The sequence below is a fragment of the Symsagittifera roscoffensis genome, chromosome 5 (assembly GCF_963678635.1).
Source record: "Symsagittifera roscoffensis chromosome 5, txSymRosc1.1, whole genome shotgun sequence".
Classification (NCBI taxonomy): Eukaryota; Metazoa; Xenacoelomorpha; order Acoela; family Convolutidae; genus Symsagittifera; species Symsagittifera roscoffensis.
This window is the reverse complement of record NC_087066.1, coordinates 20,572,938-20,597,528: the sequence shown is the minus strand read 5'-3', so window position 1 is coordinate 20,597,528 and position 24,591 is coordinate 20,572,938. Positions and strand designations below refer to the sequence as shown.

At 34.1% G+C, this 24,591-nt stretch overlaps 1 protein-coding gene and 56 non-coding genes across 57 annotated transcripts in view; 1 reads left to right on the top strand and 56 right to left on the bottom strand.

The window, feature by feature from the left end:
• LOC134846899 (dynein axonemal heavy chain 1-like) overlaps positions 1-24,591 on the top strand; it is a 513,436-nt gene that overhangs the window by 328,752 nt on the left and 160,093 nt on the right. The window lies entirely within an intron of this gene.
• On the bottom strand, positions 181-253 carry Trnaf-gaa (transfer RNA phenylalanine (anticodon GAA)). The gene has a single exon. It is a non-coding gene; the product is annotated as a tRNA-Phe (tRNA).
• Positions 634-706, bottom strand: Trnaf-gaa (transfer RNA phenylalanine (anticodon GAA)). Its single transcript has one exon. It is a non-coding gene; the product is annotated as a tRNA-Phe (tRNA).
• Trnaf-gaa (transfer RNA phenylalanine (anticodon GAA)) lies at positions 1,070-1,142 on the bottom strand. Its single transcript has one exon. It is a non-coding gene; the product is annotated as a tRNA-Phe (tRNA).
• On the bottom strand, positions 1,525-1,597 carry Trnaf-gaa (transfer RNA phenylalanine (anticodon GAA)). The gene has a single exon. It is a non-coding gene; the product is annotated as a tRNA-Phe (tRNA).
• Trnaf-gaa (transfer RNA phenylalanine (anticodon GAA)) lies at positions 1,975-2,047 on the bottom strand. Its single transcript has one exon. It is a non-coding gene; the product is annotated as a tRNA-Phe (tRNA).
• On the bottom strand, positions 2,444-2,516 carry Trnaf-gaa (transfer RNA phenylalanine (anticodon GAA)). Its single transcript has one exon. It is a non-coding gene; the product is annotated as a tRNA-Phe (tRNA).
• On the bottom strand, positions 2,891-2,963 carry Trnaf-gaa (transfer RNA phenylalanine (anticodon GAA)). The gene has a single exon. It is a non-coding gene; the product is annotated as a tRNA-Phe (tRNA).
• Positions 3,343-3,415, bottom strand: Trnaf-gaa (transfer RNA phenylalanine (anticodon GAA)). Its single transcript has one exon. It is a non-coding gene; the product is annotated as a tRNA-Phe (tRNA).
• Positions 3,792-3,864, bottom strand: Trnaf-gaa (transfer RNA phenylalanine (anticodon GAA)). The gene has a single exon. It is a non-coding gene; the product is annotated as a tRNA-Phe (tRNA).
• On the bottom strand, positions 4,243-4,315 carry Trnaf-gaa (transfer RNA phenylalanine (anticodon GAA)). Its single transcript has one exon. It is a non-coding gene; the product is annotated as a tRNA-Phe (tRNA).
• Positions 4,697-4,769, bottom strand: Trnaf-gaa (transfer RNA phenylalanine (anticodon GAA)). Its single transcript has one exon. It is a non-coding gene; the product is annotated as a tRNA-Phe (tRNA).
• Trnaf-gaa (transfer RNA phenylalanine (anticodon GAA)) lies at positions 5,150-5,222 on the bottom strand. Its single transcript has one exon. It is a non-coding gene; the product is annotated as a tRNA-Phe (tRNA).
• Positions 5,586-5,658, bottom strand: Trnaf-gaa (transfer RNA phenylalanine (anticodon GAA)). The gene has a single exon. It is a non-coding gene; the product is annotated as a tRNA-Phe (tRNA).
• Trnaf-gaa (transfer RNA phenylalanine (anticodon GAA)) lies at positions 6,040-6,112 on the bottom strand. Its single transcript has one exon. It is a non-coding gene; the product is annotated as a tRNA-Phe (tRNA).
• Positions 6,490-6,562, bottom strand: Trnaf-gaa (transfer RNA phenylalanine (anticodon GAA)). The gene has a single exon. It is a non-coding gene; the product is annotated as a tRNA-Phe (tRNA).
• Positions 6,959-7,031, bottom strand: Trnaf-gaa (transfer RNA phenylalanine (anticodon GAA)). The gene has a single exon. It is a non-coding gene; the product is annotated as a tRNA-Phe (tRNA).
• Positions 7,408-7,480, bottom strand: Trnaf-gaa (transfer RNA phenylalanine (anticodon GAA)). Its single transcript has one exon. It is a non-coding gene; the product is annotated as a tRNA-Phe (tRNA).
• On the bottom strand, positions 7,859-7,931 carry Trnaf-gaa (transfer RNA phenylalanine (anticodon GAA)). The gene has a single exon. It is a non-coding gene; the product is annotated as a tRNA-Phe (tRNA).
• Positions 8,301-8,373, bottom strand: Trnaf-gaa (transfer RNA phenylalanine (anticodon GAA)). The gene has a single exon. It is a non-coding gene; the product is annotated as a tRNA-Phe (tRNA).
• Trnaf-gaa (transfer RNA phenylalanine (anticodon GAA)) lies at positions 8,744-8,816 on the bottom strand. Its single transcript has one exon. It is a non-coding gene; the product is annotated as a tRNA-Phe (tRNA).
• On the bottom strand, positions 9,053-9,125 carry Trnaf-gaa (transfer RNA phenylalanine (anticodon GAA)). Its single transcript has one exon. It is a non-coding gene; the product is annotated as a tRNA-Phe (tRNA).
• On the bottom strand, positions 9,361-9,433 carry Trnaf-gaa (transfer RNA phenylalanine (anticodon GAA)). The gene has a single exon. It is a non-coding gene; the product is annotated as a tRNA-Phe (tRNA).
• Trnaf-gaa (transfer RNA phenylalanine (anticodon GAA)) lies at positions 9,804-9,876 on the bottom strand. The gene has a single exon. It is a non-coding gene; the product is annotated as a tRNA-Phe (tRNA).
• Positions 10,112-10,184, bottom strand: Trnaf-gaa (transfer RNA phenylalanine (anticodon GAA)). Its single transcript has one exon. It is a non-coding gene; the product is annotated as a tRNA-Phe (tRNA).
• On the bottom strand, positions 10,560-10,632 carry Trnal-gag (transfer RNA leucine (anticodon GAG)). Its single transcript has one exon. It is a non-coding gene; the product is annotated as a tRNA-Leu (tRNA).
• On the bottom strand, positions 11,003-11,075 carry Trnaf-gaa (transfer RNA phenylalanine (anticodon GAA)). The gene has a single exon. It is a non-coding gene; the product is annotated as a tRNA-Phe (tRNA).
• On the bottom strand, positions 11,458-11,530 carry Trnaf-gaa (transfer RNA phenylalanine (anticodon GAA)). Its single transcript has one exon. It is a non-coding gene; the product is annotated as a tRNA-Phe (tRNA).
• Positions 11,766-11,838, bottom strand: Trnaf-gaa (transfer RNA phenylalanine (anticodon GAA)). Its single transcript has one exon. It is a non-coding gene; the product is annotated as a tRNA-Phe (tRNA).
• On the bottom strand, positions 12,232-12,304 carry Trnaf-gaa (transfer RNA phenylalanine (anticodon GAA)). Its single transcript has one exon. It is a non-coding gene; the product is annotated as a tRNA-Phe (tRNA).
• Trnaf-gaa (transfer RNA phenylalanine (anticodon GAA)) lies at positions 12,540-12,612 on the bottom strand. The gene has a single exon. It is a non-coding gene; the product is annotated as a tRNA-Phe (tRNA).
• On the bottom strand, positions 12,988-13,060 carry Trnaf-gaa (transfer RNA phenylalanine (anticodon GAA)). The gene has a single exon. It is a non-coding gene; the product is annotated as a tRNA-Phe (tRNA).
• On the bottom strand, positions 13,431-13,503 carry Trnaf-gaa (transfer RNA phenylalanine (anticodon GAA)). Its single transcript has one exon. It is a non-coding gene; the product is annotated as a tRNA-Phe (tRNA).
• On the bottom strand, positions 13,887-13,959 carry Trnaf-gaa (transfer RNA phenylalanine (anticodon GAA)). Its single transcript has one exon. It is a non-coding gene; the product is annotated as a tRNA-Phe (tRNA).
• On the bottom strand, positions 14,295-14,367 carry Trnaf-gaa (transfer RNA phenylalanine (anticodon GAA)). Its single transcript has one exon. It is a non-coding gene; the product is annotated as a tRNA-Phe (tRNA).
• Trnaf-gaa (transfer RNA phenylalanine (anticodon GAA)) lies at positions 14,738-14,810 on the bottom strand. Its single transcript has one exon. It is a non-coding gene; the product is annotated as a tRNA-Phe (tRNA).
• Trnaf-gaa (transfer RNA phenylalanine (anticodon GAA)) lies at positions 15,178-15,250 on the bottom strand. The gene has a single exon. It is a non-coding gene; the product is annotated as a tRNA-Phe (tRNA).
• Trnaf-gaa (transfer RNA phenylalanine (anticodon GAA)) lies at positions 15,620-15,692 on the bottom strand. Its single transcript has one exon. It is a non-coding gene; the product is annotated as a tRNA-Phe (tRNA).
• Positions 16,071-16,143, bottom strand: Trnaf-gaa (transfer RNA phenylalanine (anticodon GAA)). The gene has a single exon. It is a non-coding gene; the product is annotated as a tRNA-Phe (tRNA).
• On the bottom strand, positions 16,523-16,595 carry Trnaf-gaa (transfer RNA phenylalanine (anticodon GAA)). Its single transcript has one exon. It is a non-coding gene; the product is annotated as a tRNA-Phe (tRNA).
• Trnaf-gaa (transfer RNA phenylalanine (anticodon GAA)) lies at positions 16,974-17,046 on the bottom strand. The gene has a single exon. It is a non-coding gene; the product is annotated as a tRNA-Phe (tRNA).
• On the bottom strand, positions 17,425-17,497 carry Trnay-gua (transfer RNA tyrosine (anticodon GUA)). The gene has a single exon. It is a non-coding gene; the product is annotated as a tRNA-Tyr (tRNA).
• Trnay-gua (transfer RNA tyrosine (anticodon GUA)) lies at positions 17,875-17,947 on the bottom strand. The gene has a single exon. It is a non-coding gene; the product is annotated as a tRNA-Tyr (tRNA).
• Positions 18,327-18,399, bottom strand: Trnaf-gaa (transfer RNA phenylalanine (anticodon GAA)). The gene has a single exon. It is a non-coding gene; the product is annotated as a tRNA-Phe (tRNA).
• On the bottom strand, positions 18,779-18,851 carry Trnaf-gaa (transfer RNA phenylalanine (anticodon GAA)). The gene has a single exon. It is a non-coding gene; the product is annotated as a tRNA-Phe (tRNA).
• Positions 19,232-19,304, bottom strand: Trnaf-gaa (transfer RNA phenylalanine (anticodon GAA)). Its single transcript has one exon. It is a non-coding gene; the product is annotated as a tRNA-Phe (tRNA).
• Positions 19,687-19,759, bottom strand: Trnaf-gaa (transfer RNA phenylalanine (anticodon GAA)). The gene has a single exon. It is a non-coding gene; the product is annotated as a tRNA-Phe (tRNA).
• On the bottom strand, positions 20,138-20,210 carry Trnaf-gaa (transfer RNA phenylalanine (anticodon GAA)). The gene has a single exon. It is a non-coding gene; the product is annotated as a tRNA-Phe (tRNA).
• On the bottom strand, positions 20,591-20,663 carry Trnaf-gaa (transfer RNA phenylalanine (anticodon GAA)). Its single transcript has one exon. It is a non-coding gene; the product is annotated as a tRNA-Phe (tRNA).
• Trnaf-gaa (transfer RNA phenylalanine (anticodon GAA)) lies at positions 21,045-21,117 on the bottom strand. The gene has a single exon. It is a non-coding gene; the product is annotated as a tRNA-Phe (tRNA).
• Positions 21,496-21,568, bottom strand: Trnaf-gaa (transfer RNA phenylalanine (anticodon GAA)). Its single transcript has one exon. It is a non-coding gene; the product is annotated as a tRNA-Phe (tRNA).
• Positions 21,949-22,021, bottom strand: Trnaf-gaa (transfer RNA phenylalanine (anticodon GAA)). Its single transcript has one exon. It is a non-coding gene; the product is annotated as a tRNA-Phe (tRNA).
• Positions 22,401-22,473, bottom strand: Trnaf-gaa (transfer RNA phenylalanine (anticodon GAA)). Its single transcript has one exon. It is a non-coding gene; the product is annotated as a tRNA-Phe (tRNA).
• On the bottom strand, positions 22,855-22,927 carry Trnaf-gaa (transfer RNA phenylalanine (anticodon GAA)). The gene has a single exon. It is a non-coding gene; the product is annotated as a tRNA-Phe (tRNA).
• Positions 23,308-23,380, bottom strand: Trnaf-gaa (transfer RNA phenylalanine (anticodon GAA)). Its single transcript has one exon. It is a non-coding gene; the product is annotated as a tRNA-Phe (tRNA).
• On the bottom strand, positions 23,762-23,834 carry Trnaf-gaa (transfer RNA phenylalanine (anticodon GAA)). The gene has a single exon. It is a non-coding gene; the product is annotated as a tRNA-Phe (tRNA).
• Trnaf-gaa (transfer RNA phenylalanine (anticodon GAA)) lies at positions 24,213-24,285 on the bottom strand. Its single transcript has one exon. It is a non-coding gene; the product is annotated as a tRNA-Phe (tRNA).

Below are 24,591 nucleotides of genomic sequence, written 5' to 3'. Positions count from 1 at the left end.
CCTATAATTGGTGGGTTCAATAATGCAATTGTTTCGAGTTTGAAACTTCCGTTTTTTTGGTACATTTTCGGAGCTTTTTTCAATTAGTTTTTTTTCCAAATCTGAGTTAGAAAATGACATATTTCTAATGAAAAACAGTGTTGTCAGCTTTTTCTCAAATTCATTTTTAAAAATATTACTTGTCGCGACCCGGGATCGAACCAGGGACCTTTAGATCTTCAGTCTAACGCTCTCCCAACTGAGCTATCACGGCTTGGGAAGATAAAGATTACGGCGTTCTAAGTTCATATTTTAGTACAATATACTATATAACCGCTAAGTGTTGAATTTTTGTTGCGGTTAGAATATCTGAGGATAAGTTTTTTTGTAAATCACAAAACTGAGTAGTTTCGTAACTTTTGCTTACGTCGTTCTAAGGTTTCTGGGTTTGAATTTGGCCAAAATTTTTCAACCTATAATTGGTGGGGTCAATAATGCAATTGTTTCGAAATTGAAATTTCCGATTTTTCTGGTACATTTTCGGAGCTTTTTTTCAATTAGTTTTTTTTCCAAATCTGAGTTAGAAAATGACATATTTCTAATGAAAAACAGTGTTGTCAGCTTTTTCTCAAATTCATTTTTAAAAATATTAATTGCCGCGACCCGGGATCGAACCAGGGACCTTTAGATCTTCAGTCTAACGCTCTCCCAACTGAGCTATCACGGCTTGGGATGATAAAGATTACGGCGTTCTAAGTTCATATTTTAGTACAATATACTATATAACCGCTAAGTGCGGTTAGAATATCTGAGGATAAGTTTTTTTGTAAATCACAAGACTGAGTAGTTTCGTAACTTTTGCTTACGTCGTTCTAAGGTTTCTGGGTTTGAATTTGGCCAAAATTTTTCAACCTATAATTGTTGGGTTCAAAAATGCAATTGTTTCGAGTTTGAAATTTCCGTTTTTTGTACATTTTTGCAGCTTTTTTCAATTAGTTTTTTTTTCAAATCTGAGTTAGAAAATGACAGCTTTCTAATAAAAAACAGTGTTGTCAGCTTTTTCTCAAATTCATTTTTTAAAAATATTACTTGCCGTGACCCGGGATCGAACCAGGGACCTTTAGATCTTCAGTCTAACGCTCTCCCAACTGAGCTATCATGGCTTGGGAAGTAAAAGATTACGGCGTTCTAAGTTCATATTTTAGTACAAGATACTATATAACCGCTAAGTGTTGAATTTTTTGCTGCGGTTAGAATTTCTGAGGATACGTTTTTTTGTAAATCACAAGACTGAGTAGTTTCGTAACTTTTGCTTACGTCTTTCTAAGGTTTCTGGGTTTGAATTTGGCCAATATTTTTCAACCTATAATTGGTGGGGTCAATAATGCAATTGTTTCGAAATTGAAATTTCCATTTTTTTTTGGTACATTTTCGGAGCTTTTTTCTAATTAGTTTTTTTTCCAAATCTGAGTTAGAAAATGACATATTTCTAATGAAAAACAGTGTTGTCAGCTTTTTCTCAAATTCATTTTTAAAAATATTAATTGCCGCGACCTGGGATCGAACCAGGGACCTTTAGATCTTCAGTCTAACGCTCTCCCAACTGAGCTATCACGGCTTGGGATAATAAAGATTACGGCGTTCTAAGTTCATATTTTAGTACAATATACTATATAACCGCTAAGTGTTGAATTTTTGCTGCGGTTAGAATATCTGAGGATACGTTTTTTTTGTAAATCACAAGACTGAGTAGTTTCGTAACTTTTGCTTACGTCGTTCTAAGGTTTCTGGGTTTGAATTTGGCCAAAATTTTTCAACCTATAATTGTTGGGTTCAAAAATGCAATTGTTTCGAGTTTGAAATTTCCGTTTTTTGTACATTTTTGCAGCTTTTTTCAATTAGTTTTTTTTCAAATCTGAGTTAGAAAATGACAGCTTTCTAATGAAAAACAGTGTTGTCAGCTTTTTCTCAAATTCATTTTTTAAAAATATTACTTGCCGTGACCCGGGATCGAACCAGGGACCTTTAGATCTTCAGTCTAACGCTCTCCCAACTGAGCTATCATGGCTTGGGAAGTAAAAGATTACGGCGTTCTAAATTCATATTTTAGTACAAGATACTATATAACCGCTAAGTGTTGAATTTTTTGCTGCGGTTAGAATTTCTGAGGATAAGTTTTTTTGTAAATCACAAGACTGAGTAGTTTCGTAACTTTTGCTTACGTCGTTTTAAGGTTTCTGGGTTTGAATTTGGCCAAAATTTTTTTTCAACCTATAATTGGTGGGTTCAATAATGCAATTGTTTCGAGTTTGAAACTTCCGTTTTTTTTGGTACATTTTCGGAGCTTTTTTTCAATTAGTTTTTTTTCCAAATCTGAGTTAGAAAATGACATATTAAATGACATATTTCTAATGAAAAACAGTGTTGTCAGCTTTTTCTCAAATTCATTTTTAAAAATATTACTTGCCGCGACCCGGGATCGAACCAGGGACCTTTAGATCTTCAGTCTAACGCTCTCCCAACTGAGCTATCACGGCTTGGGAAGATAAAGATTACGGCGTTCTAAATTCATATTTTAGTACAATATACTATATAACCGCTAAGTGTTGAATTTTTGTTGCGGTTAGAATATCTGAGGATAAGTTTTTTTGTAAATCACAAGACTGAGTAGTTTCGTAACTTTTGCTTACGTCGTTCTAAGGTTTCTGGGTTTGAATATGGCCAAAATTTTTCAACCTATAATTGTTGGGTTCAATAATGCAATTGTTTCGAGTTTGAAATTTCCGTTTTTTTTTGGTACATTTTCGGAGCTTTTTTTCAATTAGTTTTTTTTTCCAAATCTGAGTTAGAAAATGACATGTTTCTAATGAAAAACAGTGTTTTTCTCAAATTCATTTTTTAAAATGTTACTTGCCGCTACCCGGGATCGAACCAGGGACCTTTAGATCTTCAGTCTAACGCTCTCCCAACTGAGCTATCACGGCTTGGGAAGTTAAAGATCACGGCGTTCTAAGTTCATATTTTAGTACAAGATACTATATAACCGCTAAGTGTTTAATTTTTTGGTGCGGTTAGATTTTCTGAGGATAAGTTAATTTGTAAATCACAAGAGTGAGTAGATCCGTATCTTTTGTTTACTCTGTTCTACGGTTTCTGGGTTTCAATTTGGCCAAAAATTTTCAACCTATAATTGTTGGGTGCAAAAATGCAATTGTTTTGAGTTTGAAATTTCAGTTTTTTGTACATTTTCGCAGCTTTTTTCAATTAGTTTTTTTTTTTCAAATCTGAGTTAGAAAATGACAGCTTTCTAATCAAAAACAGTGTTGTCAGCGTTTTCTCAAATTTATTTTTTAAAATATTACTTGCCGCAACCCGGGATAGAACCAGGGACCTTTAGATCTTCAGTCTAACGCTCTCCCAACTGAGCTATCACGGCTTGGGAAGTTAAAGATCACGGCGTTCTAACTTCATATTTTAGTACAATATACTATATAACCGCTAAGTGTTGAATTTTTGTTGCGGTTAGAATATCTGAGGATAAGTTTTTTTGTAAATCACAAAACTGAGTAGTTTCGTAACTTTTGCTTACGTCGTTCTAAGGTTTGGGTTTGAATTTGGCCAAAATTTTTCAACCTATAATTGGTGGGTTCAATAATGCAATTGTTTCGAGTTTGAAACTTCCGTTTTTTGGTACATTTTCGGAGCTTTTTTTCAATTAGTTTTTTTTCCAAATCTGAGTTAGAAAATGACATATTTCTAATGAAAAACAGTGTTGTCAGCTTTTTCTCAAATTCATTTTTAAAAATATTACTTGCCGCGACCCGGGATCGAACCAGGGACCTTTAGATCTTCAGTCTAACGCTCTCCCAACTGAGCTATCACGGCTTGGGATGATAAAGATTACGGCGTTCTAAGTTCATATTTTAGTACAATATACTATATAACCGCTAAGTGTTGAATTTTTGCTGCGGTTAGAAAATCTGAGGATAAGTTTTTTTGTAAATCACAAGACTGAGTAGTTTCGTAACTTTTGCTTACGTCGTTCTAAGGTTTCTGGGTTTGAATTTGGTCAAAATTTTTCAACCTATAATTGTTGGGTTCAAAAATGCAATTATTTCAATTTTGAAATTTCAGTTTTTTTTTTACATTTTCGCAGCTTTTTCTCGTTTAGTTTTTTTCCAAATCTGAGTTAGAAAATGACAGCTTTCTAATGAAAAACAGTGCTGTCAGCTTTTTCTCAAATTCAGTTTTTAAAATATTACTTGCCTCGACCCGGGATCGAACCAGGGACCTTTAGATCTTCAGTCTAACGCTCTCCCAACTGAGCTATCATGGCTTGGGAAGTAAAAGATTACGGAGTTCTAAGTTCATATTTTAGTACAAGATAATATATAACCGCTAAGTGTTGAATTTTTTGCTGCGGTTAGAATTTCTGAGGATAAGTTTTGTTGTAAATCACAAGACTGAGTAGTTTCGTAACTTTTGCTTACGTCGTTCTAAGGTTTCTGGGTTTGAATTTGGCCAAAATTTTTCAACCTATAATTGGTGGGTTCAATAATGCAATTGTTTCGAGTTTGAAACTTCCGTTTTTTTGGTACATTTTCGGAGCTTTTTTCAATTAGTTTTTTTTTTCCAAATCTGAGTTAGAAAATGACATATTTCTAATGAAAAACAGTGTTGTCAGCTTTTTCTCAAATTCATTTTTAAAAATATTACTTGTCGCGACCCGGGATCGAACCAGGGACCTTTAGATCTTCAGTCTAACGCTCTCCCAACTGAGCTATCACGGCTTGGGAAGATAAAGATTACGGCGTTCTAAGTTCATATTTTAGTACAATATACTATATAACCGCTAAGTGTTGAATTTTTGTTGCGGTTAGAATATCTGAGGATAAGTTTTTTTGTAAATCACAAAACTGAGTAGTTTCGTAACTTTTGCTTACGTCGTTCTAAGGTTTCTGGGTTTGAATTTGGCCAAAATTTTTCAACCTATAATTGGTGGGGTCAATAATGCAATTGTTTCGAAATTGAAATTTCCGATTTTTCTGGTACATTTTCGGAGCTTTTTTTCAATTAGTTTTTTTTCCAAATCTGAGTTAGAAAATGACATATTTCTAATGAAAAACAGTGTTGTCAGCTTTTTCTCAAATTCATTTTTAAAAATATTAATTGCCGCGACCCGGGATCGAACCAGGGACCTTTAGATCTTCAGTCTAACGCTCTCCCAACTGAGCTACCACGGCTTGGGATGATAAAGATTACGGCGTTCTAAGTTCATATTTTAGTACAATATACTATATAACCGCTAAGTGCGGTTAGAATATCTGAGGATAAGTTTTTTTGTAAATCACAAGACTGAGTAGTTTCGTAACTTTTGCTTACGTCGTTCTAAGGTTTCTGGGTTTGAATTTGGCCAAAATTTTTCAACCTATAATTGTTGGGTTCAAAAATGCAATTGTTTCGAGTTTGAAATTTCCGTTTTTTGTACATTTTTGCAGCTTTTTTCAATTAGTTTTTTTTTCAAATCTGAGTTAGAAAATGACAGCTTTCTAATAAAAAACAGTGTTGTCAGCTTTTTCTCAAATTCATTTTTAAAAAATATTACTTGCCGTGACCCGGGATCGAACCAGGGACCTTTAGATCTTCAGTCTAACGCTCTCCCAACTGAGCTATCATGGCTTGGGAAGTAAAAGATTACGGCGTTCTAAGTTCATATTTTAGTACAAGATACTATATAACCGCTAAGTGTTGAATTTTTTGCTGCGGTTAGAATTTCTGAGGATACGTTTTTTTGTAAATCACAAGACTGAGTAGTTTCGTAACTTTTGCTTACGTCTTTCTAAGGTTTCTGGGTTTGAATTTGGCCAATATTTTTCAACCTATAATTGGTGGGGTCAATAATGCAATTGTTTCGAAATTGAAATTTCCATTTTTTTTGGTACATTTTCGGAGCTTTTTTCTAATTAGTTTTTTTTCCAAATCTGAGTTAGAAAATGACATATTTCTAATGAAAAACAGTGTTGTCAGCTTTTTCTCAAATTCATTTTTAAAAATATTAATTGCCGCGACCTGGGATCGAACCAGGGACCTTTAGATCTTCAGTCTAACGCTCTCCCAACTGAGCTATCACGGCTTGGGATGATAAAGATTACGGCGTTCTAAGTTCATATTTTAGTACAATATACTATATAACCGCTAAGTGTTGAATTTTTGCTGCGGTTAGAATATCTGAGGATACGTTTTTTTTGTAAATCACAAGACTGAGTAGTTTCGTAACTTTTGCTTACGTCGTTCTAAGGTTTCTGGGTTTGAATTTGGCCAAAATTTTTCAACCTATAATTGTTGGGTTCAAAAATGCAATTGTTTCGAGTTTGAAATTTCCGTTTTTTGTACATTTTTGCAGCTTTTTTCAATTAGTTTTTTTTCAAATCTGAGTTAGAAAATGACAGCTTTCTAATGAAAAACAGTGTTGTCAGCTTTTTCTCAAATTCATTTTTTAAAAATATTACTTGCCGTGACCCGGGATCGAACCAGGGACCTTTAGATCTTCAGTCTAACGCTCTCCCAACTGAGCTATCATGGCTTGGGAAGTAAAAGATTACGGCGTTCTAAATTCATATTTTAGTACAAGATACTATATAACCGCTAAGTGTTGAATTTTTTGCTGCGGTTAGAATTTCTGAGGATAAGTTTTTTTGTAAATCACAAGACTGAGTAGTTTCGTAACTTTTGCTTACGTCGTTTTAAGGTTTCTGGGTTTGAATTTGGCCAAAATTTTTTTTCAACCTATAATTGGTGGGTTCAATAATGCAATTGTTTCGAGTTTGAAACTTCCGTTTTTTTTGGTACATTTTCGGAGCTTTTTTTCAATTAGTTTTTTTTCCAAATCTGAGTTAGAAAATGACATATTAAATGACATATTTCTAATGAAAAACAGTGTTGTCAGCTTTTTCTCAAATTCATTTTTAAAAATATTACTTGCCGCGACCCGGGATCGAACCAGGGACCTTTAGATCTTCAGTCTAACGCTCTCCCAACTGAGCTATCACGGCTTGGGAAGATAAAGATTACGGCGTTCTAAATTCATATTTTAGTACAATATACTATATAACCGCTAAGTGTTGAATTTTTGTTGCGGTTAGAATATCTGAGGATAAGTTTTTTTGTAAATCACAAGACTGAGTAGTTTCGTAACTTTTGCTTACGTCGTTCTAAGGTTTCTGGGTTTGAATTTGGCCAAAATTTTTCAACCTATAATTGTTGGGTTCAATAATGCAATTGTTTCGAGTTTGAAATTTCCGTTTTTTTTTGGTACATTTTCGGAGCTTTTTTCAATTAGTTTTTTTTTCCAAATCTGAGTTAGAAAATGACATGTTTCTAATGCAGTGTTGTCAGCTTTTTCTCAAATTCATTTTTTAAAATGTTACTTGCCGCTACCCGGGATCGAACCAGGGACCTTTAGATCTTCAGTCTAACGCTCTCCCAACTGAGCTATCACGGCTTGGGAAGTTAAAGATCACGGCGTTCTAAGTTCATATTTTAGTACAAGATACTATATAACCGCTAAGTGTTTAGTTTTTTGGTGCGGTTAGATTTTCTGAGGATAAGTTAATTTGTAAATCACAAGAGTGAGTAGTTCCGTATCTTTTGTTTACTCTGTTCTACGGTTTCTGGGTTTCAATTTGGCCCAAAATTTTCAACCTATAATTGTTGGGTGCAAAAATGCAATTGTTTTGAGTTTGAAATTTCAGTTTTTTGTACATTTTCGCAGCTTTTTTCAATTAGTTTTTTTTTTCAAATCTGAGTTAGAAAATGACAGCTTTCTAATCAAAAACAGTGTTGTCAGCGTTTTCTCAAATTTATTTTTTAAAATATTACTTGCCGCGACCCGGGATCGAACCAGGGACCTTTAGATCTTCAGTGTAACTCTCTCCCAACTGAGCTATCACGGCTTGTGAAGTTAAAGATTACGGCGTTCTAAGTTCATATTTTAGTACAAGATACTATATAACCAGTAAGTGTTGAATTTTTTGCTGCGGTTAGAATTTCTGAAGATAAGTTTATTTGTAAATCACAAGAGTGAGTAGTTCCGTAACTTTTGTTTACTCTGTTCTACGGTTTCTGGGTTTCAATTTGGCCAAAAGTTTTCAACCTCTAATTGTTGGGTGCAATTGTTTCGAGTTTGAAATTTCCTTTTTTTTGTACATTTTCGCAGCTTTTTTTCAATTAGTTTTTTCCAAATCTGAGTTAGAAAATGACAGCTTTCTAATGAAAAACAGTGTTGTCAGCTTTTTCTCAAATTCATTTTTTAAAATATTACTTGCCGCGACCCGGGATCGAACCAGGTACCTTTAAATCTTCAGTCTAACGCTCTCCCAACTGAGCTATCACGGCTTGTGAAGTTAAAGATTACGGCGTTCTAAGTTCATATTTTAGTACAAGATACTATATAACCAGTAAGTGTTGAATTTTTTGCTGCGGTTAGAATTTCTGAGGATAATCTTATTTGTAAATCACAAGAGTGAGTAGTTCCGTAACTTTTGTTTACTCTGTTCTACGGTTTCTGGGTTTCAATTTGGCCAAAAGTTTTCAACCTATAATTGTTGGGTGCAATTGTTTCGAGTTTGAAATTTGCTTTTTTTCGTACTTTTTCGCAGCTTTTTTTCAATTAGTTTTTTTCCAAATCTGAGTTAGAAAATCACAGCTTTCTAATGAAAAACAGTGTTGTCAGCTTTTTCTCAAATTAATTTTTTAAAATATTACTTGCCGCGACCCGGGATCGAACCAGGGACCTTTAGATCTTCAGTCTAACGCTCTCCCAACTGAGCTATCACGGCTTGGGAAGTTAAAGATTACGGCGTTCTAAGTTCATATTTTAGTACAAGATACTATATAACCACTAAGTGTTGAAAATGCAATTGTTTCGAGTTTGAAATTTCCGTTTTTTTTGGTACATTTTCGGAGCTTTTTTTCAATTAGTTTTTTTTTCCAAATCTGAGTTAGAAAATGACATATTTCTAATGAAAAACAGTGTTGTCAGCTTTTTCTCAAATTCATTTTTTAAAATATTACTTGCCGCGACCAGGGATCGAACCAGGGACCTTTAGATCTTCAGTCTAACGCTCTCCCAACTGAGCTATCACGGCTTGGGAAGTTAAAGATTACGGCGTTCTAAGTTCATATTTTAGTACAAGATACTATATAACCGCTAAGTGTTGAAAATGCAATTGTTTCGAGTTTGAAATTTCCGTTTTTTTTGGTACATTTTCGGAGCTTTTTTTCAATTAGTTTTTTTTCCAAATCTGAGTTAGAAAATGACATATTTCTAATGAAAAACAGTGTTGTCAGCTTTTTCTCAAATTCATTTTTTAAAATATTACTTGCCGCGACCAGGGATCGAACCAGGGACCTTTAGATCTTCAGTCTAACGCTCTCCCAACTGAGCTATCACTGCTTGGGAAGTTAAAGATTACGGCGTTCTAAGTTCATATTTTAGTACAAGATACTATATAACCGCTAAGTGTTGAATTTTTTGGTGCGGTTAGATTTTCTGAGGATAAGTTAATTTGTAAATCACAAGATTGAGTAGTTCCGTAACTTTTGTTTACTCTGTTCTACGGTTTCTGGGTTTCAATTTGGCCAAAAGTTTTCAACCTATAATTGTTGGGTGCAATTGTTTCGAGTTTGAAATTTGCTTTTTTTCGTACTTTTTCGCAGCTTTTTTTCAATTAATTTTTTTCCAAATCTGAGTTAGAAAATCACAGCTTTCTAATGAAAAACAGTGTTGTCAGCTTTTTCTCAATTTAATTTTTTAAATTATTACTTGCCGCGACCCGGGATCGAACCAGGGACCTTTAGATCTTCAGTCTAACGCTCTCCCAACTGAGCTATCACGGCTTGGGAAGTTAAAGATTACGGCGTTCTAAGTTCATATTTTAGTACAAGATACTATATAACCGCTAAGTGTTGAAAATGCAATTGTTTCGAGTTTAAAATTTCCGTTTTTTTGGTACATTTTCGGAGCTTTTTTTCAATTAGTTTTTTTTTCCAAATCTGAGTTAGAAAATGACATATTTCTAATGAAAAAAAGTGTTGTCAGCTTTTTCTCAAATTCATTTTTTAAAATATTACTTGCCGCGACCAGGGATCGAACCAGGGACCTTTAGATCTTCAGTCTAACGCTCTCCCAACTGAGCTATCACTGCTTGGGAAGTTAAAGATTACGGCGTTCTAAGTTCATATTTTAGTACAAGATACTATATAACCGCTAAGTGTTGAATTTTTTGGTGCGGTTAGATTTTCTGAGGATAAGTTAATTTGTAAATCACAAGATTGAGTAGTTCCGTAACTTTTGTTTACTCTGTTCTACGGTTTCTGGGTTTCAATTTGGCCAAAAATTTTCAACCTATAATTGTTGGGTTCAAAAATGCAATTGTTTCGAGTTTGAAATTTCAGTTTTTTACATTTTCGCAGCTTTTTCTCAATTAGTTTTTTTCCAAATCTGAGCTAGAAAATGGCAGCTTTCTAATGAAAAACAGTGTTGTCAGCTTTTTCTCAAATTTATTTTTTAAAATATTACTTGCCGCGACCCGGGATCGAACCAGGGACCTTTATATCCTCAGTCTAACGCTCTCCCAACTGAGCTATCACGGCTTGTGAAATTAAAGATTACGGCGTTCTAAGTTCATTTTTTAGTACAAGATACTATATAACCAGTATGTGTTGAATTTTTTGCTGCGGTTAGAATTTCTGAGGATAAGTTTATTTGTAAATCACAAGAGTGAGTAGTTCCGTAACTTTTGTTTACTCTGTTCTACGGTTTCTGGGTTTCAGTTTGGCCAAAAGTTTTCAACTTATAATTGTTGAGTGCAATTGTTTCGAGTTTGAAATTTCCTTTTTTTCGTACATTTTCGCAGCTTTTTTTCAATTAGTTTTTTTCCAAATCTGAGTTAGAAAATGACAGCTTTCTAATGGAAAACAATGTTTTCAGCTTTTTCTCAAATTCATTTTTTAAAATATTACTTGCCGCGACCCGGGATCGAGCCAGGGACCTTTAGATCTTCAGTCTAACGCTCTCCCAACTGAGCTATCACGGCTTGTGCAGTTAAAGATTACGGCGTTCTAAGTTCATATTTTAGTACAAGATACTATATAACCGCTAAGTGTTGATTTTTTTTGCTGCGGTTAGAATTTCTGAGGATTAGTTTATTTGTAAATCACAAGACTGAGTAGTTCCGTAACTTTAGCTTACATCGTTCTAAGGTTTCTGGGTTTGAATTTGGCCAAAATTTTTCAACCTATAATTGTTGGGTTCAATAATGCAATTGTTTCGAGTTTGAAATTTCCGTTTTTTTGGTACATTTTCGGAGCTTTTTTTCAATTAGCTTTGTTTTCCAAATCTGAGTTAGAAAATGACATATTTCTAATGAAAAACAGTGTTGTCAGCTTTTTCTCAAATTCATTTTTAAAAATATTACTTGACGCGACCCGGGATCGAACCAGGGACCTTTAGATCTTCAGTCTAACGCTCTCCCAACTGAGCTATCACGGCTTGTGAAGTTAAAGATTACGGCGTTCTAAGTTCATATTTTAGTACAAGATACTATATAACCGCTAAGTGTTGAAAATGCAATTGTTTCGAGTTTGAAATTTCCGTTTTTTTGGTACATTTTCGGAGCTTTTTTTCAATTAGTTTTTTTTTCCAAATCTGAGTTAGAAAATGACATATTTCTAATGAAAAACAGTGTTGTCAGCTTTTTCTCAAATTCATTTTTTAAAATATTACTTGCCGCGACCAGGGATCGAACCAGGGACCTTTAGATCTTCAGTCTAACGCTCTCCCAACTGAGCTATCACGGCTTGGGAAGTTAAAGATTACGGCGTTCTAAGTTCATATTTTAGTACAAGATACTATATAACCGCTAAGTGTTGAATTTTTTGGTGCGGTTAGATTTTCTGAGGATAAGTTAATTTGTAAATCACAAGATTGAGTAGTTCCGTAACTTTTGTTTACTCTGTTCTACGGTTTCTGGGTTTCAATTTGGCCAAAAGTTTTCAACCTATAATTGTTGGGTGCAATTGTTTCGAGTTTGAAATTTGCTTTTTTTCGTACTTTTTCGCAGCTTTTTTTCGTACTTTTTCGCAGCTTTTTTTCAATTAGTTTTTTTCCAAATCTGAGTTAGAAAATCACAGCTTTCTAATGAAAAACAGTGTTGTCAGCTTTTTCTCAAATTAATTTTTTAAATTATTACTTGCCGCGACCCGGGATCGAACCAGGGACCTTTAGATCTTCAGTCTAACGCTCTCCCAACTGAGCTATCACGGCTTGGGAAGTTAAAGATTACGGCGTTCTAAGTTCATATTTTAGTACAAGATACTATATAACCGCTAAGTGTTGAAAATGCAATTGTTTCGAGTTTAAAATTTCCGTTTTTTTGGTACATTTTCGGAGCTTTTTTTCAATTAGTTTTTTTTTCCAAATCTGAGTTAGAAAATGACATATTTCTAATGAAAAACAGTGTTGTCAGCTTTTTCTCAAATTCATTTTTTAAAATATTACTTGCCGCGACCAGGGATCGAACCAGGGACCTTTAGATCTTCAGTCTAACGCTCTCCCAACTGAGCTATCACTGCTTGGGAAGTTAAAGATTACGGCGTTCTAAGTTCATATTTTAGTACAAGATACTATATAACCGCTAAGTGTTGAATTTTTTGGTGCGGTTAGATTTTCTGAGGATAAGTTAATTTGTAAATCACAAGATTGAGTAGTTCCGTAACTTTTGTTTACTCTGTTCTACGGTTTCTGGGTTTCAATTTGGCCAAAAATTTTCAACCTATAATTGTTGGGTTCAAAAATGCAATTGTTTCGAGTTTGAAATTTCAGTTTTTTACATTTTCGCAGCTTTTTCTCAATTAGTTTTTTTCCAAATCTGAGCTAGAAAATGGCAGCTTTCTAATGAAAAACAGTGTTGTCAGCTTTTTCTCAAATTTATTTTTTAAAATATTACTTGCCGCGACCCGGGATCGAACCAGGGACCTTTATATCTTCAGTCTAACGCTCTCCCAACTGAGCTATCACGGCTTGTGAAATTAAAGATTACGGCGTTCTAAGTTCATTTTTTAGTACAAGATACTATATAACCAGTATGTGTTGAATTTTTTGCTGCGGTTAGAATTTCTGAGGATAAGTTTATTTGTAAATCACAAGAGTGAGTAGTTCCGTAACTTTTGTTTACTCTGTTCTACGGTTTCTGGGTTTCAGTTTGGCCAAAAGTTTTCAACTTATAATTGTTGAGTGCAATTGTTTCGAGTTTGAAATTTCCTTTTTTTCGTACATTTTCGCAGCTTTTTTTCAATTAGTTTTTTTCCAAATCTGAGTTAGAAAATGACAGCTTTCTAATGGAAAACAATGTTTTCAGCTTTTTCTCAAATTCATTTTTTAAAATATTACTTGCCGCGACCCGGGATCGAGCCAGGGACCTTTAGATCTTCAGTCTAACGCTCTCCCAACTGAGCTATCACGGCTTGTGCAGTTAAAGATTACGGCGTTCTAAGTTCATATTTTAGTACAAGATACTATATAACCGCTAAGTGTTGATTTTTTTTTGCTGCGGTTAGAATTTCTGAGGATTAGTTTATTTGTAAATCACAAGACTGAGTAGTTCCGTAACTTTAGCTTACGTCGTTCTAAGGTTTCTGGGTTTGAATTTGGCCAAAATTTTTCAACCTATAATTGTTGGGTTCAATAATGCAATTGTTTCGAGTTTGAAATTTCCGTTTTTTTGGTACATTTTCGGAGCTTTTTTTCAATTAGCTTTGTTTTCCAAATCTGAGTTAGAAAATGACATATTTCTAATGAAAAACAGTGTTGTCAGCTTTTTCTCAAATTCATTTTTAAAAATATTACTTGACGCGACCCGGGATCGAACCAGGGACCTTTAGATCTTCAGTCTAACGCTCTCCCAACTGAGCTATCACGGCTTGTGAAGTTAAAGATTACGGCGTTCTAAGTTCATATTTTAGTCAAGATACTATATAACCGCTAAGTGTTGAGTTTTTTGGTGCGGTTAGATTTTCTGAGGATAAGTTAATTTGTAAATCACTAGAGTGAGTAGTTCCGTAACTTTTGTTTACTCTGTTCTACGGTTTCTGGGTTTCAAAAATGCAATTGTTTCGAGTTTGAAATTTCAGTTTTCTACATTTTCGCAGCTTTTTTTCAATTAGTTTTTTTCCAAATCTGAGTTAGAAAATGGCAGCTTTCTAATGAAAAACAGTGTTGTATGCTTTTTTTCAAATTTATTTTTTAAAATGTTACTTGCCGCGACCCGGGATCGAACCAGGGACCTTTAGATCTTCAGTCTAACGCTCTCTCAACTGAGCTATCACGGCTTGTGAAGTTAAAGATTACGGCGTTCTAAGTTCATTTTTTAGTACAAGATACTATATAACCAATAAGTGTTGAATTTTTTGCTGCGGTTAGAATTTCTGAGGATAAGTTTATTTGTAAATCACAAGAGTGAGTAGTTCCGTAACTTTTGCTTACTCTGTTCTACGGTTTCTGGGTTTCAATTTGGCCAAAAGTTTTCAACCTATAATTGTTGGGTGCAATTGTTTCGAGTTTGAAATTTCCTTTTTTTCGTACATTTTCGCAGCTTTTTTTCAATTAGTTTTTTTCCAAATCTGAGTTAGAAATTGACAGCTTTCTAATGAAAAACATTGTTGTCAGCTTTTTATCAAATTCGTTTTTTAAATTATTACTTGCCGCGACCCGGGATCGAACCAGGGACCTTTAGATCTTCAGTCTAACGCTCTCCCAACTGAGCTATCACGGCTTGTGAAGTTAAAGATTACGGCGTTCTAAGTTCATATTCTAGTACAAGATACTATATAACCGCTAAGTGTTGAATTTTTTTGGTGCGGTTAGATTTTCTGAGGATAAGTTAATTTGTAAATCACAAGAGTGAGTAGTTCCGTAACTTTTACGGTTTCTGGGTTTCAATTTGGCCAAAAATTTTCAACCTATAATTGTTGGGTTCAAAAATGCAATTGTTTCGAGTTTGAAATTTCAGTTTTCTACATTCTCGCAGCTTTTTTTTCAATTAGTTTTTTTCCAAATCTGAGTTAGAAAATGGCAGCTTTCTAATGAAAAACAGTGTTGTATGCTTTTTTTCAAATTTATTTTTTTTAAAAAATATTACTTGCCGCGACCCGGGATCGAACCAGGGACCTTTAGATCTTCAGTCTAACGCTCTCCCAACTGAGCTATCACGGCTTGTGAAGGTAAAGATTACGGCGTTCTAAGTTCATTTTTTAGTACAAGATACTATATAACCAGTAAGTGTTGAATTTTTTGCTGCGGTTACAATTTCTGAGGATAAGTTTATTTGTAAATCACAAGAGTGAGTAGTTCCGTAACTTTTGTTTACTCTGTTCTACGGTTTCTGGGTTTCAATTTGGCCAAAAGTTTTCAACCTATAATTGTTGGGTGCAATTGTTTCGAGTTTGAAATTTCCTTTTTTCGTACATTTTCGCAGCTTTTTTTCAATTAGTTTTTTTCCAAATCTGAGTTAGAAATTGACAGCTTTCTAATGAAAAACAGCGTTGTCAGCTTTCTATCAAATTCGTTTTCTAAATAATTACTTGCCGCGAGCCGGGATCGAACCAGGGACCTTTAAATCTTCAGTCTAACGCTCTCCCAACTGAGCTGTCACGGCTTGTGAAGTTAAAGATTACGGCGTTCTAAGTTCATATTTTAGTACAAGATACTATATAACCGCTAAGTGTTGAATTTTTTGCTGCGGTTAGAATTTCTGAGGATTAGTTTATTTGTAAATCACAAGACTGAGTAGTTTCGTAACTTTTGCTCACGTCGTTCTAATTTTCTGGGTTTGAATTTGGCCAAAATTTTTCAACCTATAATTGTTGGGTTCAATAATGCAATTATTTTGATTTTGATATTTCAGTTTTTTTTTACATTTTCGCAGCTTTTTCTCGTTTAGTTTTTTTTCCAAATCCGAGTTAGAAAATGACAGCTTTCTAATGAAAAACAGTGTTGTCAGCTTTTCCTCAAATTCAGTTTTTAAAATATTACTTGCCGCGACCCGGGATCGATCCAGGGACTTTTAGATCTTCAGTCTAACGCTTTCCCAATTGAGCTATCACGTCTTGGGAAGTTAAAGATTACGGCGTTCTAATTTCATATTTTAGTACAAGATACTATATAACCGCTAAATGTTGAATTTTTTGGTGCGGTTAGATTTTCTGAGGATAAGTTTATTTGTAAATCACAAGACTGAGTAGTTTCGTAACTTTTGCTTACGTCGTTCTAAGGTTTCTGGGTTTGAATTTGGCCAAAATTTTTCAACCTATAATTGTTGGGTTCAATAATGCAATTGTTTCGAGTTTGAAATTTCCGTTTTTTTGTACATTTTTGCAGCTTTTTTTCAATTAGTTTTTTTTTCAAATCTGAGTTAGAAAATGACAGCTTTCTAATGAAAAACAGTCTTGTCAGCTTTTTCTCAAAATCATTTTTTAAAATATTACTTGCCGCGACCCGGGATCGAACCAGGGACATTTAGGTCTTCAGTCTAACGCTCTCCCAACTGAGCTATCACGGCTTGGGAAGTTAAAGATTACGGCGTTCTAAGTTCATATTTTAGTACAAGATACTATATAACCGCTAAGTGTTAAATTTCTTGGTGCGGTTAGTTTTTCTGAGGATAAGTTAATTTGTAAATCACAAGAGTGAGTAGTTCCGTAACTTTTGTTTACTCTGTTTTGCGGTTTCTGGGTTTCAATTTGGCCAAAAATTTTCAACCTATAATTGTTGGGTTCAAAAATGCAATTGTTTCGAGTTTGAAATTTCAGTTTTTTTGTACATTTTTGCAGCTTTTTTCAATTAGTTTTTTTTTTCAAATCTGAGTAGAAAATGACAGCTTTCTAATGAAAAACAGTGTTGTCAGCGTTTTCTCAAATTCATTTTTTAAAATATTACTTGCCGCGACCCGGGATTGAACCAGGGACCTGTAGATCTTCAGTCTAGCGCTCTCCCAACTGAGCTATCACGGCTTGTGAAGTTAAAGATTACGGCGTTCTAAGTTCATATTTTAGTACAAGATTATATATAACCGCTAAGTGTTGAATTTTTTGCTGCGGTTAGAATTTCTGAGGATAAGTTTATTTGTAAATCACAAGACTGAGTAGTTTCGTAACTTTTGCTTACGTCGTTCTAAGGTTTCTGGGTTTGAATTTGGCCAAAATTTTTCAACCTATAATTGTTGGGTTCATTAACGCAATTATTTCGATTTTGAAATTTCAGTTTTTTTTTACATTTTCGCAGCTTTTTCTTGTTTAGTTTTTTTCCAAATCTGAGTTAGAAAATGACAGCGTACTAATGAAAAACAGTGTTGTCAGCTTTTTCTAAAATTTATTTTTTAAAATTTTACTTGCCGCGACTCGGGATTGAACCAGGGACCTTTAGATCTACAGTCTAACGCTCTCCCAACTGAGCTATCACGGCATGTGAAGTTAAAGATTACGGCGTTCTAAGTTCATATTTTAGTACAAGATACTAGATAACCGCTAAGTGTTGAATTTTTTGCTGCGGTTAGAATTTCTGAGGATAAGTTTATTTGTAAATCACAAGACTGAGTAGTTTCGTAACTTTTGCTTACGTCGTTCTAAGGTTTCTGGGTTTGAATTGGCCAAAATTTTTCAACCTATAATTGTTGGGTTCAATAACGCATATATTTCGATTTTGAAATTTCAGTTTTTTTTTACATTTTCGCAGCTTTTTCTTGTTTAGTTTTTTTCCAAATCTGAGTTAGAAAATGACAGCTTACTAATGAAAAACAGTTTTGTCAGCTTTTTCTCAAATTTATTTTTTAAAATTTTACTTGCCGCGACTCGGGATCGAACCAGGGACCTTTAGATCTACAGTCTAACGCTCTCCCAACTGAGCTATCACGGCTTGTGAAGTTTAAGATTACGGCGTTTTAAGTTCATATTTTAGTACAAGATACTATATAACCGCTAAGTGTTGAATTTTTTGGTGCGGTTAGATTTTCTGAGGATACGTTTATTTTTAAATCACAAGACTGAGTAGTTTCGTAACTTTTGCTTACGTCGTTCTAAGGTTTCTGGGTTTGAATTTGGCCAAAATTTTTCAACCCATAATTGTTGGGTTCAATAATGCAATTATTTCGATTTTGAAAATTCAGTTTTTTTTTTAGATTTTCGCAGCTTTTTCTCGTTAAGTTTTTTTCCAAATCTGAGTTAGAAAATGACAGCTTACTAATGAAAAAAAGTGTTGTCAGCTTTTTCTCAAATTCAGTTTTTAAAATATTACTTGCCGCGACCCGGGATCGATCCAGTGACCTGTAGATCTTCAGTCTAACGCTTTCCCAACTGAGCTATCACAGCTTGGGAAGATAAAGATTACGGCGTTCTAGTTTCATATTTTAGTACAAGATACTATATAACCGCTAAGTGTTGAATTTTTTGAGGCGGTTAGATTTTCTGAGGATACGTTTATTTGTAAATCACAAGACTGAGTAGTTTCGTGACTTTTGCTTACGTCGTTGTAAGGTTTCTGGGTTTGAAATTGGCCAAAAATTTTCAACCTATAATTGTTGGGTTCAAAAATGCAATTGTTTCGAGTTTGAAATTTCCGATTTTTTTGGTACATTTTCGGAGCTTTTTTCAATTAGTTTTTTTTCAAATCTGAGTTAGAAAATGACAGCTTTCTAATCAAAAACAGTGTTGTCAGCTTTTTCTCAAATTCATTTTTTTAAATATTACTTGCCTCGACACGGGATCGAACCAGGGACCTTTAGATCTTCAGTCTTACGCTCTCCCAACTGAGCTATCACGGCTTGTGAAGTTAATGATTACGGCGTTCTAAGTTCATATTTTAGTACAAGATACTATATAACCGCTAAGTGTTGAATTTTTTGCTGCGGTTAGAGTTTCTGAGGATAAGTTTATTTGTAAATCACAAGACTGGGTAGTTTCGTAACTTTTGCTTACGTCGTTTTAAGGTTTCTGGGTTTGAATTTGGTCAAAATTTTTCAACCTATAATTGTTGGGTTCAAAAATGCAATTATTTTGATTTTGAAGTTTCAGTTTTTTTAAACATTTTTGCAGCTTTTTCTCATTAAGTTTTTTTCCAAATCTGAGTTAGAAAATGACAGCTTTCTAATGAAAAAATCAGTGTTGTCAGCTTTTTCTCAAATTCAGTTTTTGAAATATTACTTGCCGCGACCCGGGATCGATCCAGTGACCTTTAGATCTTCAGTCTAACGCTTTCCCAACTGAGCTATCACGGCTTGGGAAGATAACGATTACGGCGTTCTAGCTTCATATTTTAGTACAAGATACTATATAACCGCTAAGTGTTGAATTTTTTGAGGCGGTTAGATTTTCTGAGGATACGTTTATTTGTAAATCACAAGACTGAGTAGTTTCGTAACTTTTGCTTACGTCGTTGTAAGGTTTCTGGGTTTGAAATTGGCCAAAAATTTTCAACCTATAATTGTTGGGTTCAATAATGCAATTATTTTGATTTTGAAGTTTCAGTTTTTTTTAAACATTTTTGCAGCTTTTTCTCATTAATTTTTTTTTCCAAATCTGAGTTAGAAAATGACAGCTTTCTAATGAAAAAATCAGTGTTGTCAGCTTTTTCTCTAATTCAGTTTTTGAAATATTACTTGCCGCGACCCTGGATCGATCCAGTGACCTTTAGATCTTCAGTCTAACGCTTTCCCAACTGAGCTATCACGGCTTGGGAAGATAAAGATTACGGCGTTCTAGTTTCATATTTTAGTACAAGATACTATATAACCGCTAAGTGTTGAATTTTTTGAGGCGGTTAGATTTTCTGAGGATACGTTTATTTGTAATTCACAAGACTGAGTAGTTTCGTGACTTTTGCTTACGTCGTTGTAAGGTCTCTGGGTTTGAAATTGGCCAAAAATTTTCAACCTATAATTGTTGGGTTCAAAAATGCAATTGTTTCGAGTTTGAAATTTCAGTTTTTTTGTACATTTTCGCAGCTTTTTTCAATTAGTTTTTTTTTCAAATCTGAGTTAGAAAATGACAGCTTTCTAATGAAAAACAGTGTTGTCAGCTTTTTCTCAAATTCATTTTTTTAAATATTACTTGCCTCGACCCGGGATCGAACCAGGGACCTTTAAATCTTCAGTCTAACGCTCTCCCAACTGAGCTATCACGGCTTGTGAAGTTAATGATTACGGCGTTCTAAGTTCATATTTTAGTACAAGATACTATATAACCGCTAAGTGTTGAATTTTTTGCTGCGGTTAGAGTTTCTGAGGATAAGTTTATTTGTAAATCACAAGACTGGGTAGTTTCGTAACTTTTGCTTACGTCGTTCTAAGGTTTCTGGGTTTGAATTTGGTCAAAATTTTTCAACCTATAATTGTTGGGTTCAAAAATGCAATTATTTTGATTTTGAAGTTTCAGTTTTTTTAAACATTTTTGCAGCTTTTTCTCATTAAGTTTTTTTCCAAATCTGAGTTAGAAAATGACAGCTTTCTAATGAAAAAATCAGTGTTGTCAGCTTTTTCTCAAATTCAGTTTTTGAAATATTACTTGCCGCGACCCGGGATCGATCCAGTGACCTTTAGATCTTCAGTCTAACGCTTTCCCAACTGAGCTATCACGGCTTGGGAAGATAACGATTACGGCGTTCTAGCTTCATATTTTAGTACAAGATACTATATAACCGCTAAGTGTTGAATTTTTTGAGGCGGTTAGATTTTCTGAGGATACGTTTATTTGTAAATCACAAGACTGAGTAGTTTCGTAACTTTTGCTTACGTCGTTGTAAGGTTTCTGGGTTTGAAATTGGCCAAAAATTTTCAACCTATAATTGTTGGGTTCAATAATGCAATTATTTTGATTTTGAAGTTTCAGTTTTTTTTAAACATTTTTGCAGCTTTTTCTCATTAAGTTTTTTTCCAAATCTGAGTTAGAAAATGACAGCTTTCTAATGAAAAAATCAGTGTTGTCAGCTTTTTCTCTAATTCAGTTTTTGAAATATTACTTGCCGCGACCCTGGATCGATCCAGTGACCTTTAGATCTTCAGTCTAACGCTTTCCCAACTGAGCTATCACGGCTTGGGAAGATAAAGATTACGGCGTTCTAGTTTCATATTTTAGTACAAGATACTATATAACCGCTAAGTGTTGAATTTTTTGAGGCGGTTAGATTTTCTGAGGATACGTTTATTTGTAATTCACAAGACTGAGTAGTTTCGTGACTTTTGCTTACGTCGTTGTAAGGTTTCTGGGTTTGAAATTGGCCAAAAATTTTCAACCTATAATTGTTGGGTTCAAAAATGCAATTGTTTCGAGTTTGAAATTTCAGTTTTTTTGTACATTTTCGCAGCTTTTTTCAATTAGTTTTTTTTTCAAATCTGAGTTAGAAAATGACAGCTTTCTAATGAAAAACAGTGTTGTCAGCTTTTTCTCAAATTCATTTTTTTAAATATTACTTGCCTCGACCCGGGATCGAACCAGGGACCTTTAAATCTTCAGTCTAACGCTCTCCCAACTGAGCTATCACGGCTTGTGAAGTTAATGATTACGGCGTTCTAAGTTCATATTTTAGTACAAGATACTATATAACCGCTAAGTGTTGAATTTTTTGCTGCGGTTAGAGTTTCTGAGGATAAGTTTATTTGTAAATCACAAGACTGGGTAGTTTCGTAACTTTTGCTTACGTCGTTCTAAGGTTTCTGGGTTTGAATTTGGTCAAAATTTTTCAACCTATAATTGTTGGGTTCAAAAATGCAATTATTTTGATTTTGAAGTTTCAGTTTTTTTAAACATTTTTGCAGCTTTTTCTCATTAAGTTTTTTTCCAAATCTGAGTTAGAAAATGACAGCTTTCTTATGAAAAAATCAGTGTTGTCAGCTTTTTCTCAAATTCAGTTTTTGAAATATTACTTGCCGCGACCCGGGATCGATCCAGTGACCTTTAGAGCTTCAGTCTAACGCTTTCCCAACTGAGCTATCACGGCTTGGGAAGATAAAGATTACGGCGTTCTAGCTTCATATTTTAGTACAAGATACTATATAACCGCTAAGTGTTGAAATTTTTGAGGCGGTTAGATTTTCTGAGGATACGTTTATTTGTAAATCACAAGACTGAGTAGTTTCGTAACTTTTGCTTACGTCGTTGTACGGTTTCTGGGTTTGAAATTGGCCAAAAATTTTCAACCTATAATTGTTGGGTTCAAAAATGCAATTGTTTCGAGTTTGAAATTTCCGTTTTTTTGTATATTTTCGCAACTTTTTTCAATTAGTTTTTTTTTTCAAATCTGAGTTAGAAAATGCTAGCTTTCTAATGAAAAACAGTGTTGTCAGCTTTTTCTCAAATTCATTTTTTTAAATATTTCTTGCCTCGACCCGGGATCGAACCAGGGACCTTTAGATCTTCAGTCTAACGCTCTCCCAACTGAGCTATCACGGCTTGTGAAGTTAATGATTACGGCGTTCTAAGTTCATATTTCACTACAAGATACTATATAACCGCTAAGTGTTGAATTTTTTGCTGCGGTTAGAGTTTCTGAGGATAAGTTTATTTGTAAATCACAAGACTGGGTGGTTTCGTAACTTTTGATTACGTCGTTCTAAGGTTTCTGGGTTTGAACTTGGTCAAAATTTTTCAACCTATAATTGTTGGGTTCAAAAATGCAATTATTTCAATTTTGAAATTTCAGTTTTTTTTTTACATTTTCGCAGCTTTTTCTCGTTTAGTTTTTTTCCAAATCTGAGTTAGAAAATGACAGCTTTCTAATGAAAAAATCAGTGTTGTCAGCTTTTTCTCAAATTCAGTTTTTTAAATATTACTTGCCTCGACACGGGATCGAACCAGGGACCTTTAGATCTTCAGTCTAACGCTCTCCCAACTGAGCTATCACGGCTTGTGAAGTTAATGATTACGGCGTTCTAAGTTCATATTTTAGTACAAGATACTATATAACCGCTAAGTGTTGAATTTTTTGCTGCGGTTAGAGTTTCTGAGGATAAGTTTATTTGTAAATCACAAGACTGGGTAGTTTCGTAACTTTTGCTTACGTCGTTCTAAGGTTTCTGGGTTTGAATTTGGTCAAAATTTTTCAACCTATAATTGTTGGGTTCAAAAAAAGCAATTATTTTGATTTTGAAGTTTCAGTTTTTTTTAACATTTTTGCAGCTTTTTCTCATTAAGTTTTTTCCAAATCTGAGTTAGAAAATGACAGCTTTCTAATGAAAAAATCAGTGTTGTCAGCTTTTTCTCAAATTCAGTTTTTGAAATATTACTTGCCGCGACCCGGGATCGATCCAGTGACCTTTAGATCTTCAGTCTAACGCTTTCCCAACTGAGCTATCACGTCTTGGGAAGATAAAGATTACGGCGTTCTAGCTTCATATTTTAGTACAAGATACTATATAACCGCTAAGTGTTGAATTTTTTGAGGCGGTTAGATTTTCTGAGGATACGTTTATTTGTAAATCACAAGACTGAGTAGTTTCGTAACTTTTGCTTACGTCGTTGTAAGGTTTCTGGGTTTGAAATTGGCCAAAAATTTTCAACCTATAATTGTTGGGTTCAATAATGCAATTATTTTGATTTTGAAGTTTCAGTTTTTTTTAAACATTTTTGCAGCTTTTTCTCATTAAGTTTTTTTCCAAATCTGAGTTAGAAAATGACAGCTTTCTAATGAAAAAATCAGTGTTGTCAGCTTTTTCTCTAATTCAGTTTTTGAAATATTACATGCCGCGACCCTGGATCGATCCAGTGACCTTTAGATCTTCAGTCTAACGCTTTCCCAACTGAGCTATCACGGCTTGGGAAGATAAAGATTACGGCGTTCTAGCTTCATATTTTAGTACAAGATACTATATAACCGCTAAGTGTTGAAATTTTTGAGGCGGTTAGATTTTCTGAGGATACGTTTATTTGTAAATCACAAGACTGAGTAGTTTCGTAACTTTTGCTTACGTCGTTGTAAGGTTTCTGGGTTTGAAATTGGCCAAAAATTTTCAACCTATAATTGTTGGGTTCAAAAATGCAATTGTTTCGAGTTTGAAATTTCCGTTTTTTTGTATATTTTCGCAGCTTTTTTCAATTAGATTTTTTTTCAAATCTGAGTTAGAAAATGACAGCTTTCTAATGAAAAACAGTGTTGTCAGCTTTTTCTCAAATTCATTGTTTTAAATATTTCTTGCCTCGACCCGGGATCGAACCAGTGACCTTTAGATCTTCAGTCTAACGCTCTCCCAATTGAGCTATCACGGCTTGTGAAGTTAATGATTACGGCGTTCTAAGTTCATATTTTACTACAAGATACTATATAACCGCTAAGTGTTGAATTTTTTTGCTGCGGTTAGAGTTTCTGAGGATAAGTTTATTTGTAAATCACAAGACTGGGTAGTTTCGTAACTTTTGCTTACGTCGTTCTAAGGTTTCTGGGTTTGAATTTGGTCAAAATTTTTCAACCTATAATTGTTCGGTTCAAAAATGCAATTATTTCAATTTTGAAATTTCAGTTTTTTTTTACATTTTCGCAGCTTTTTCTCGTTTAGTTTTTTTCCAAATCTGAGT